This window comes from Mus caroli, chromosome 16 (genome assembly GCF_900094665.2).
Source record: "Mus caroli chromosome 16, CAROLI_EIJ_v1.1, whole genome shotgun sequence".
Classification (NCBI taxonomy): Eukaryota; Metazoa; Chordata; class Mammalia; order Rodentia; family Muridae; genus Mus; species Mus caroli.
This window is the reverse complement of record NC_034585.1, coordinates 78,279,350-78,288,759: the sequence shown is the minus strand read 5'-3', so window position 1 is coordinate 78,288,759 and position 9,410 is coordinate 78,279,350. Positions and strand designations below refer to the sequence as shown.

Genomic DNA, 9,410 nt, shown 5'->3' with positions numbered 1-9,410 from the left:
AAAAAAAAAAAAGAAAAAAAAGGACCATATCTCCTTATTGTACTCTGCCTACATGTACATTCATATGTCTAAAATATCTTAAACTGATTTGATTCCAAACACTAAAATCTATACTTAACATTATCATATTTTGTATGAAGTATTCCCTTTATAAAAATGATGAAGAATACACAAAAGAATTGACAAGCAGAAATATAATATTGTTTTGGTAATTTTTTTTCTTTTCTCTATTTTATTTTGTGATTCATAGAAAAATGATTAGCTATAGATTATAAAATCCATTTTTGCTAAATTATCATAGAAAATAAATGCCAAATATATGCATATATTATTTTCTTGACTTACATAAAAGCATGAGGATGGTCTGTCTTCATTGCCAGCCTGGGTGGGTTTACAGGCAGATGGTGACTGGATAACACTTCTGAGTGTCTCTGTGAGTGTCTCCAGAAATTATTAAGTGAAGGGGAATTGCTTTCACTGGAAGTCAATGGCACTGTTCCATGTGGTGGTGGCTGGAAGGAAGAAAGGGGGAAAGGAAACCATGCTGCATGTTCCTGCTGCTTTCTCTTTTCTTCTTAAGAAAACAAAACAAACAAAAAAAACAAACAAAAAACATGTTTACCACCTAACTGTACCTGGGAACACTAAATGAAATACCCTTCTGCTGATTAGCACTGAGAGCAACACATAGGCATGCTCATTTTCCTGTGTTCCATATTAAACAAACAAAAACAAACAAACAAAGTAAAGCAGGCAGAGTAAGCTATGTGAAGCACGCCAGTAAGCAGCATCCTTCCATGGCTTCTGCATCAGCTCCTGCCTCCAATACCCTGCCCTGTTTGAGTTCCTGTCCTGACTTCCTTCAATAATGAACAGCAATGTGGAAATACAAACCAAATAAACCTTTTTCTCACCAATTTGATTTTGTCATGGTATTTTGTGATAGAATAGAAACCCTAGCAAAGACAACTGTCTGTCCAGAATACATATTGCTCTGTCTTCCTTCCTATACCACTAAATTGACATGTCTGAATTTGTAATGTTTCAATTTGAAGGAGCAGCTAAATATTTGTATGTCATTATTTTTAAAATTTACAAATAAAACTAAATTATTGTATTGATATATTTATATTAGGCTAGTGTTAGAGAATGTGTAGCATTTAAGAGAATCTAAACCAACATACATAGACATAAAGCAGTAGACATTAAATATTATGTACACTTATGTGTATGGAGTTTCTATTTATAGAAAATATATTGCCTTTTAAAACTAGGAAATCTTAAACAATTGTTTGTAACTTTGTTTTCTTGTCAAACATATTAGAGTGAATCTATTAAAACTAAACTTACCATTCACCAAAAAGTAAAATGATTAAAAGGGAAAACAATTTTAAAAACATGTGGATCACTGGATTATTTATGTTTATAACTAAAAATAGTACATAAAATAAATACTTACTTTGGATTTTAATAACCATAAGTAAGAGTCTCAGAAGTCAATACAAAGGAAATAATTTCTGTGAACCACAGGACATTGGCTTGTATCTGTGCTGGATGATGGTTCGCAGTTTAATAATTCCAATAAGATACTGTATATCAAACAAGAAAAAAGGATTCCAGATATAAACTATGGCAAAAATTTCAATGAGGTTGAGAACCAACTATAAGAATGTATGTATAATATCAAAAATGTGTGAGGAACAAGTTTTATAAAAACTTTTAGGACTTTTCTTATTTTTGAATGACATGCAATGGCCACTGGGTAGAAAAAGGACTTTATGGCATGGATTGTCAGGCAGACAGAGGAAAAGGTCATTTACTGCATGTGATGTGATCATTCATTCATTCTAAAAGTTCAATTAAGTATAAATTTTTAATGAAAATACATTCTCTTCATTTCGAACTACTTAGAACTAATCATTTCCACTGTATTTTTGAAATACAACAAAGTTAGAAAACACTATCTTCTAACTATAGAAAGAAAATATGAGCTAATAAAAGATGGAAAGAATATGAAATAGTAGGATTTTCTGGTTTGGAAAAAAAATATTCCTTTCATTTTACTTCTAATATTGCTTTTATTGTCACTGTGAAATCTACTGTAAAACAAATTAAAGACTCCCACAAAAACCCTGTAAGAGAATTGATGCTATAGCCAACAAATGCTTGGTGTCATGAAAGACCGGCAAACAGAACCACGGCTGAGAGATCCGCTTATGAGAAGCAAAAGGCATGGATCCTTCCAAGTGCCCAGAACTTCCCAGTGAATGTTGTGGTGGGATTTGAGGATGCTGGTGGAAGACTTTTGTAAACATGAAACACTCCCAGGAGCTGTTTTTGAATTCTCCCTGCATGGTCAGAATATCTTCCTTCATGTCTGTAACTGAGATAGAGGGAAGTGAATATTGAAAAGCATAACCAGAGGGTTTCACAAGACTCCTTCTGGGGCAAGACTTCCTCAGAGCTTCATAGCACTTAGTAGGCAGGTGACAGCTAGGTCAAACTTTTTAAACCCCTGTGTTTTTTTAGCTGACCCCTCACAGTCACCCTCCTCCACAATCATTCTCCATCTCTTATGAGTGGATGGGTTCCCACTGGGTATCCTGCAACTCTGGCATGTCAGGTCTCTGTGCAGCTAGGTACTTCCTCTACCACTGAGGCCAGATAAGGCAGCCCAGCAAGAAGAATATATCCCACATACAGGCAACAGCTTTTGGAATAGCCACACTCCAGTTGTTCAGGACCCACGTGAAGACAAAGCTACACATCTGCTACATATGAACAGGGAGGCATAGTTCCAGGACATATATGGTTTTTGGTTGGTGTTTCAGTCTCTGAGAGTCACATGGGTCCAGGTTAGTTTGTCTTCTTATGGAGTTCTTATCCCCTTTGAAGTCTATAAAAAAAATTACATTAGAAATTCTACACCTAGGAGAAGTAGAAGTCAGGAAATAATCAACATCGGGGCTGAAATCAGTTAGAAACAAACAAAACGCAACAACACTACAAAGAATCAATGAAACCAAGAGCTGGTTCTTTGAGAAAACTAACAAGATAGACAAACCCTTAGCCACACTAATCAAGAGAGACAGTATCCAAATGAACAAAATTAGTAATGGAAAGAGGACATAACAATGGACACTGAGGAAATTCACAGAATTTAAACCTTACTTCAAAAACTTATACTCCACTTTTAAGCTGTCTTTCATAACATTAGTACATTACACTAACACTATTTTAAATCACCTTAATGTAATGAGCTCCCTTAAAGGGAGCTCAGCTTACATCCACCAAGTTTATAAACAGAAATAGCCTAGTCATTAAAATAAATGTTAGATTAAGGACAGGAACATTACAGAAAATCCACTGAGTGTGGGGGGGAATAAAAGAGTAAAATTAACACATTGCAAAAAGCTCGTTCTTGAGAAGATAGCAAGTGCCCAGAAATTGCCTGAAAGACATTGTTTGCAAAATTACCCAGAATTTTACTCTTTGTGCACAATGGGATTCTGAAATATTTCCTTCTTCAAGTGGAAGTAGTGTCCAGTCTATGTGATTTAAAGCTTAAATTTAACCACAATATGTTTCATCCATTTATTATGTAGATGGGCACTGTCCTCCAGATTACTGCTACCTCCTCTCATCTCTAGCTGGGATAAAGACACTTGCTTGCTCCACTCAATGAATGTCTAACACTTCCTGTCATAGTGACTATTTTCTCTGAATAAATACTGTGATTGAAATACCCAACATGGGACTGATTTAGACGCTGCATTTGGGAATATGAGGGCATTCATTCCCACTTCAGCATTTCAATCCTGAGTTCCAGGAGATTCTGTCACTTGGTTTCCTCTTAAAATTTGGAATGATTTTTTTCATACTTTATGAGTCTAAAATTGAGGATTAGGGACCTAGGAGATAATGCCATAGATACAAATACTGTAATGCATGCTTGATAAAATAAATTTGAACACTGGAACTCTATAGAGTCAAGTGTGGTTGTACCTCTGTAATATTAGCACTCCTAAGGCAAGACAGGAGTCAGGACTAGAGAATCCTTGGAATCTGGCATACCAGGGAGCCTGTTGTGTGATTCACAGTGATAGGAACAACAAAAAGACCACTCCTATGAAACATAATTGAAAGGTACATTCATATAATTGTCTACTTGTTTTCACATATACTGTGGAATATGTAAACATGCATACATGAGCATACACAACTATAACATATTATACACACACACACACACAGAGGGGGGAGGGAATGGGAGAGGGAGAGAACACAGTATCATAAGAAATAGACCACCTGGGTTGTTTCCAGTTTCTGTCTATTATGAATAAAGCTGCTATAAGCATACTTGACCAAGAATTCCTATGGTATAGTAGGGCGTCTTTTGGATATATGCTGAGGAGTGATATAGCTGGGTCTTGAGTAGAACGTTTTCCAGTTTTCTGAGAAACTGCTAAATTGATTTCCAAAATGGTTGTACACGTTTGCACTCCCATTAGCATTGCAAGAGTGTTTTTCTTGCTCCATATCCTCCCCAGCATGTGCTATCACTTGAATTTTTGATCTTAGCCTTTCTTATGGCTGTAAGATGGAATCGTTGAGTTGTTTTTATTTGTATTTCTCAGATGAATAAGGACTTTGAACTTTTTTTTAAGTGTTTCTTAGCTACTTGAGATTCCTTTCTTGAGAATTCTGTGTTTAGCTCTGTATCCCACTTTTTAATTGGGTCATTTGGATGGTTGGGTGTCTTGTGGGTGGGTCCACGTTTCACTTCTCTGTGTCTGGAGGGTCAGATGGCTTCTTGGCAGGCAAAATGCAGAGCTATTGACTGTGTTTACCCTGCTCTGCTGCTGTGGGGAATTGGGCTTTAGGGGAGCACTGAGATACCTCCCAAGGAGTGGGAAAATGCAATCTAAAATGTGGGAGGCTGAAGGTAGCATTCCCTAACTCTGGGAATACAGTCACCCCTAGAAAAAACGTACAGGGTCTAACTTCTTGAGTTATTTATAAATTTTGGATATTAGCTCTCTGTCATCAGATATAACGTTGGTGAAGATTGTTTCTCAATCTGTAGGCTGCTGATTTTTTCAAATGACAGGGTCCTTGTTCTACATAGCATTGTATCACAGGTTAACTTATAATTGAATCCTGATTTGTTTTCATAAAAGAAGATAAAATCCAGCCAACAGGAATTATCTTTGCTGAGTTTATTATGTTGTATTAGTTAGAGCATCATAAACATGTTTGCTCATCAAGTGTTTGTCCACATGGGGATACTCCATCACGCAGCTATAAATATTATCTCTGATTACTCCTTTTTCATAGCGGCTCATTTTTCAAAAGTTCATGACAGGATACTATATGTATGCCCCATAGGCTGGATTCTTGGCTATCCCTCAGTATGGGGGTCTCCATAAGGTTCTCAATAGCCCTTTTCTTTATTTGTGTCACATCTAACCAAGATACTATAAACAACGAATGGCTTCGGCATGCCTGTGAAACAGAGAAAGAACAACTGTGAAAATAAAAACAAAAATCTAGACTTGCAAGAGAAGTAACAGTCCGTAAAATTGCAGCGATTAAATCACATGTTCTTAAGTTTATTCAAGTAGGTAATGTCCTCCTGTGCCAGGAGTCCAAATATAGTCACCAAAGCTCCACATACAAAGCAATAATAAGTAAACTAACCATCTGAAACCCTAATTAAATTAACTGGACCATGAAATATACACATGTCTAATATCTGTAATGGAGTAGGTAAACAAATACAAGCTTTGCCTGCACTTGTACAGAAAAGGAGCATGAGCCCAGTTATATACAACACCAGCATCTTTCTGTGGAGGAGCCTGGGATGCATAGGTCAGTGCATTGAGGGCCCTGGTTTTAACCCCAATATTTCCATATATTTCTAAATCCTATATCAACAAATTAAAACTCACTGGTTTATTTTTGTTGATTTTAATTTTGTTTTTGTTTCTTGCTCTTGGGTAGGTATCACTGATGAATTTATTTTAGCTCTTTTTTTTCCCTATAGGCATTTAGTACTCTAGTACTATAAATATCCTTCCTAAGATTGCTTTCGTTGTACCTCATTTTTGTTTGTTTGTTTTTTGTTTTGTTTTGTTTTGTTTTGTTTTACTTTTGGTTTGCAATGTGACCTTTATTGAGCTTAACCACCAGAGTGGAAATAATGTCTGTAAAAAAAAATCAAATGTTTATTACTATAGCTTCCACAACACAATTTAAATCCAAACTTAAAAAAAAAATAAAAAGTTGACTCAATCAAAACACACTACTTCAGAATCGATAGCTTATTTGAAGCCACAGTAATACTTAAATGGTTAAGACGTGAACGCAGAAATTTGGTTAGTTGCAAGGCTAAGTAAGCCTCCATCTTGCTCAAATAGAATTTCAAAAAGGCAAAATTGTGTTTTTCACAAAGACCTGGTCCACTAGAATAACCATCCCTGGATAGCTGGTGATAATATTTAGAGTCCTGAAATAATAAGGAATCCAGGCATCCTTAGGCAGTCTTCTGTTGACCCTTCTTCCCAATCGGCGATTTGTGGATGTCTGAGATGACACCACCACCAGCAATTGTAGCCTTGATCAGACAGTGAATTCTTCATCTTCAGGTATAGCAAATTGCAAGTGACGAAAGGTATATACTTTATCTTTAAGTCTTTTGATGCATTTCGTGCCAACTCAAGAACCTTTGTGGTGAGGAAATCCAGGATGGCTGCATTGTGCACATCAGCATTGTTCCCACATGCCCATGGATGGTTGGATTAGATTTCAGGTGTCAGAGCATATGGCCGACGGGGAACTGTAAGCTGACTCTCTGCCAGCGGGTAACCACCTTTGTCTTAGACTTGCTGGAGTCATTTCCAGCCTTACGGCCAGCCATGTTAAACTGTGCTGGCCAGGCAGGCCCTCAACAAGATCCCAGCACCCACGCTTCCTTCTTTACCGTGAACGAAACTTCCCTTCATACGTTTTTCTATACCATGTTTTCATTTTCATTTGTATTCACTTTCTTCAGTCATCATTTAATAATGCCTACTTTAAGATCCACAATTTTGAGATATTTCTGATGTTATTTTATTTATGTTTTTAAAATTGATCATTACATTTGTTTACATCTCAAATGATATCCCACTTCCCAGTTACCCCTCCACAAGCCCCCCATCCCACCACCTCCCTTTCCTTCCTCCCCTTTGCCTTTCTGAGGGTGGTTCCCCACTCACCCATCCTCTCCTGCCCCACCCCTCCAGCATCCCCCCATGCTGGGTCATCAAATCTCCAGACCTCTTTTCCCATTGATGTCAGGCAAGGCCATTATCTGCTTCCTATGTATCTGCAGTCATGAATCCTTCCCTGTACATGTAAGTTTTTAATAAATTCAGAACACTCAATTTTGGTGCATAGTTTTAGGATTATGACATTTGCTTCTTCATTTTTCCCCTAGATCAAAAGATATGAACTTATTTATCATTTAAGGTATAAGCTTAGTACTTCTTTTATGGTCATGGATTCCTTTTCCCTCTCTTTCAGTTATGATGGATCGTTTAACTTAGTAAAGTAGCATAGGTTGGCATTAGTTTTCTTTCAGAATTTTCATCTCTTTGCTTCGTGGTGCTCATGGTCCATTGACTACAATATGCTATTTCTAGTGAAAATCTTGTTCTCAAACCCTAATTACTTCCCAAAGCATTCAACTTCTGACAGTACCACAACTGTATTTATTGTTTCAGACGTGAATTCAGGGAGACACTTATAATTAAATCATGTATTGCACTTTATTCCTGTTCCATAGCAGAATGCCACAGTCAGTTTTTTTTTTTTTTCTGATAACCAGTCCTAAAAGAGAGAGAGAGTGATCACAAAGAAAGTGTAAATTGATCATTCTCCTGTGTAATCCCACAGATCCAAAATATTCTGGTCTCACAAATTGATCTTGACGGTGTACTAAGAGGAGATTTGAGTGAGTTGGGAAAAAGATGTCTGGGAATAGTAAGGAGACAGAGATTAATATTGTACAAACACACGCAAAGCTCTCAAAGATCAGGTAATGCTATAGTCTGTAAAGACATAGAACAAATGATTATAAAGGACACATTAGAAAAAAATAACTCAAAGTATTAAAAATTAGTACATTTTATTAAGGGGCCAGTAAGTATAAAAAATTTAGTAGCCATCACTGAAATTTAAGATAACTGTAGCTTTGAGCTTATATTTTAAACTGTCAATTGCCATGGACAGAAGTGACCTATATATTCATTATATTGTAATAGAAAAAATTAGGTTCATGCTACTCCTTGAATTATTTTATAGAATAACTTATGAAACAAGAATGATGGAAAGTTCTTGGCTTCATTAAGAATACAAAACTAACTGTTAGAGACACAAAGATTGCTAAAATGTAGAGAAATCAAATTTCTCATTCCAAACAGCCATGGAGAATGGAAGACTGGAAGGATCAAATGAAGCCAAAAGGAGATAAAGGGAATATATGTAAGGGAAAATATTTGTTCATGAAAACTATAGAAAATGTTACTATGTCAGGAATTAAAGTAGGCTAAGTGGTAAATAGGCATTACAATACCCATGGTCAGTTATTAGCTTTGGAGAAAGCAAGAAGGGTGCTAAACTCTTAAACAGCAGTTATGCACCAATAAATACAATTTTATTCTTACAGTGTACTCAGTGGAATATTGGATCATTTTGATAATCAAAACCAATGCTGATGCTGTAGATGTAGAAGGAGTCAAAAATAAGTCATAAAATCAGCTCATGTGTCAAAATCAGTTATATAGAAAGGACAAAGAAATGTGTTTATTCAATGGATTATTATCATGAGGAAGAACAATTGCATTACTGTTGTTCATAACAATGTGGAAGGGATCATTTCCCAGCTCTGCCAAGCTCAACCATGCAGAATAAAGAGAGGAGAGCAACGTATAAATGCTGGCAAGGGATGTTAAGATTTCTAAGAGTTGATCAAATACTTGCTGCAGACACCATGGCGATAAAAATGAAAATAGATTTTCCTATGAAAATCAAATGAAACTCTCTGTATGTGAGGATGAACTAAATTGCCTTCCGTTTACTACTAATCTTCACTGAAACTTATATTGTATTATTTTAACATTGATTTTGACAAACAGTAAAAAAAACAATCCCCAGAATATATCACACAAAATACAAATTATGATTTTGTAAAAGTGGTAGATGACATTAAGTCAAATGCAGGAAAATTCCACGAGTGGCAAGTAGGTTCTGACACCCTGGACATGCTAAAAGCCATTAACAAAGGCTTTGTCTTGTTCCTCAGCACTGCACTGAGTGCATTGAGGTCCCTGTAATTGTTTATTTGTTTTTAGCTTTAACTTGTGGAT

The 9,410-nt window shown here is 36.2% G+C and overlaps 1 pseudogene; it reads right to left on the bottom strand.

The window, feature by feature from the left end:
• Positions 1-6,535: 6,535 nt before the first annotated feature.
• LOC110311136 lies at positions 6,536-6,919 on the bottom strand (annotated as a pseudogene).
• Between the last annotated feature and the right edge of the window lie 2,491 nt (positions 6,920-9,410).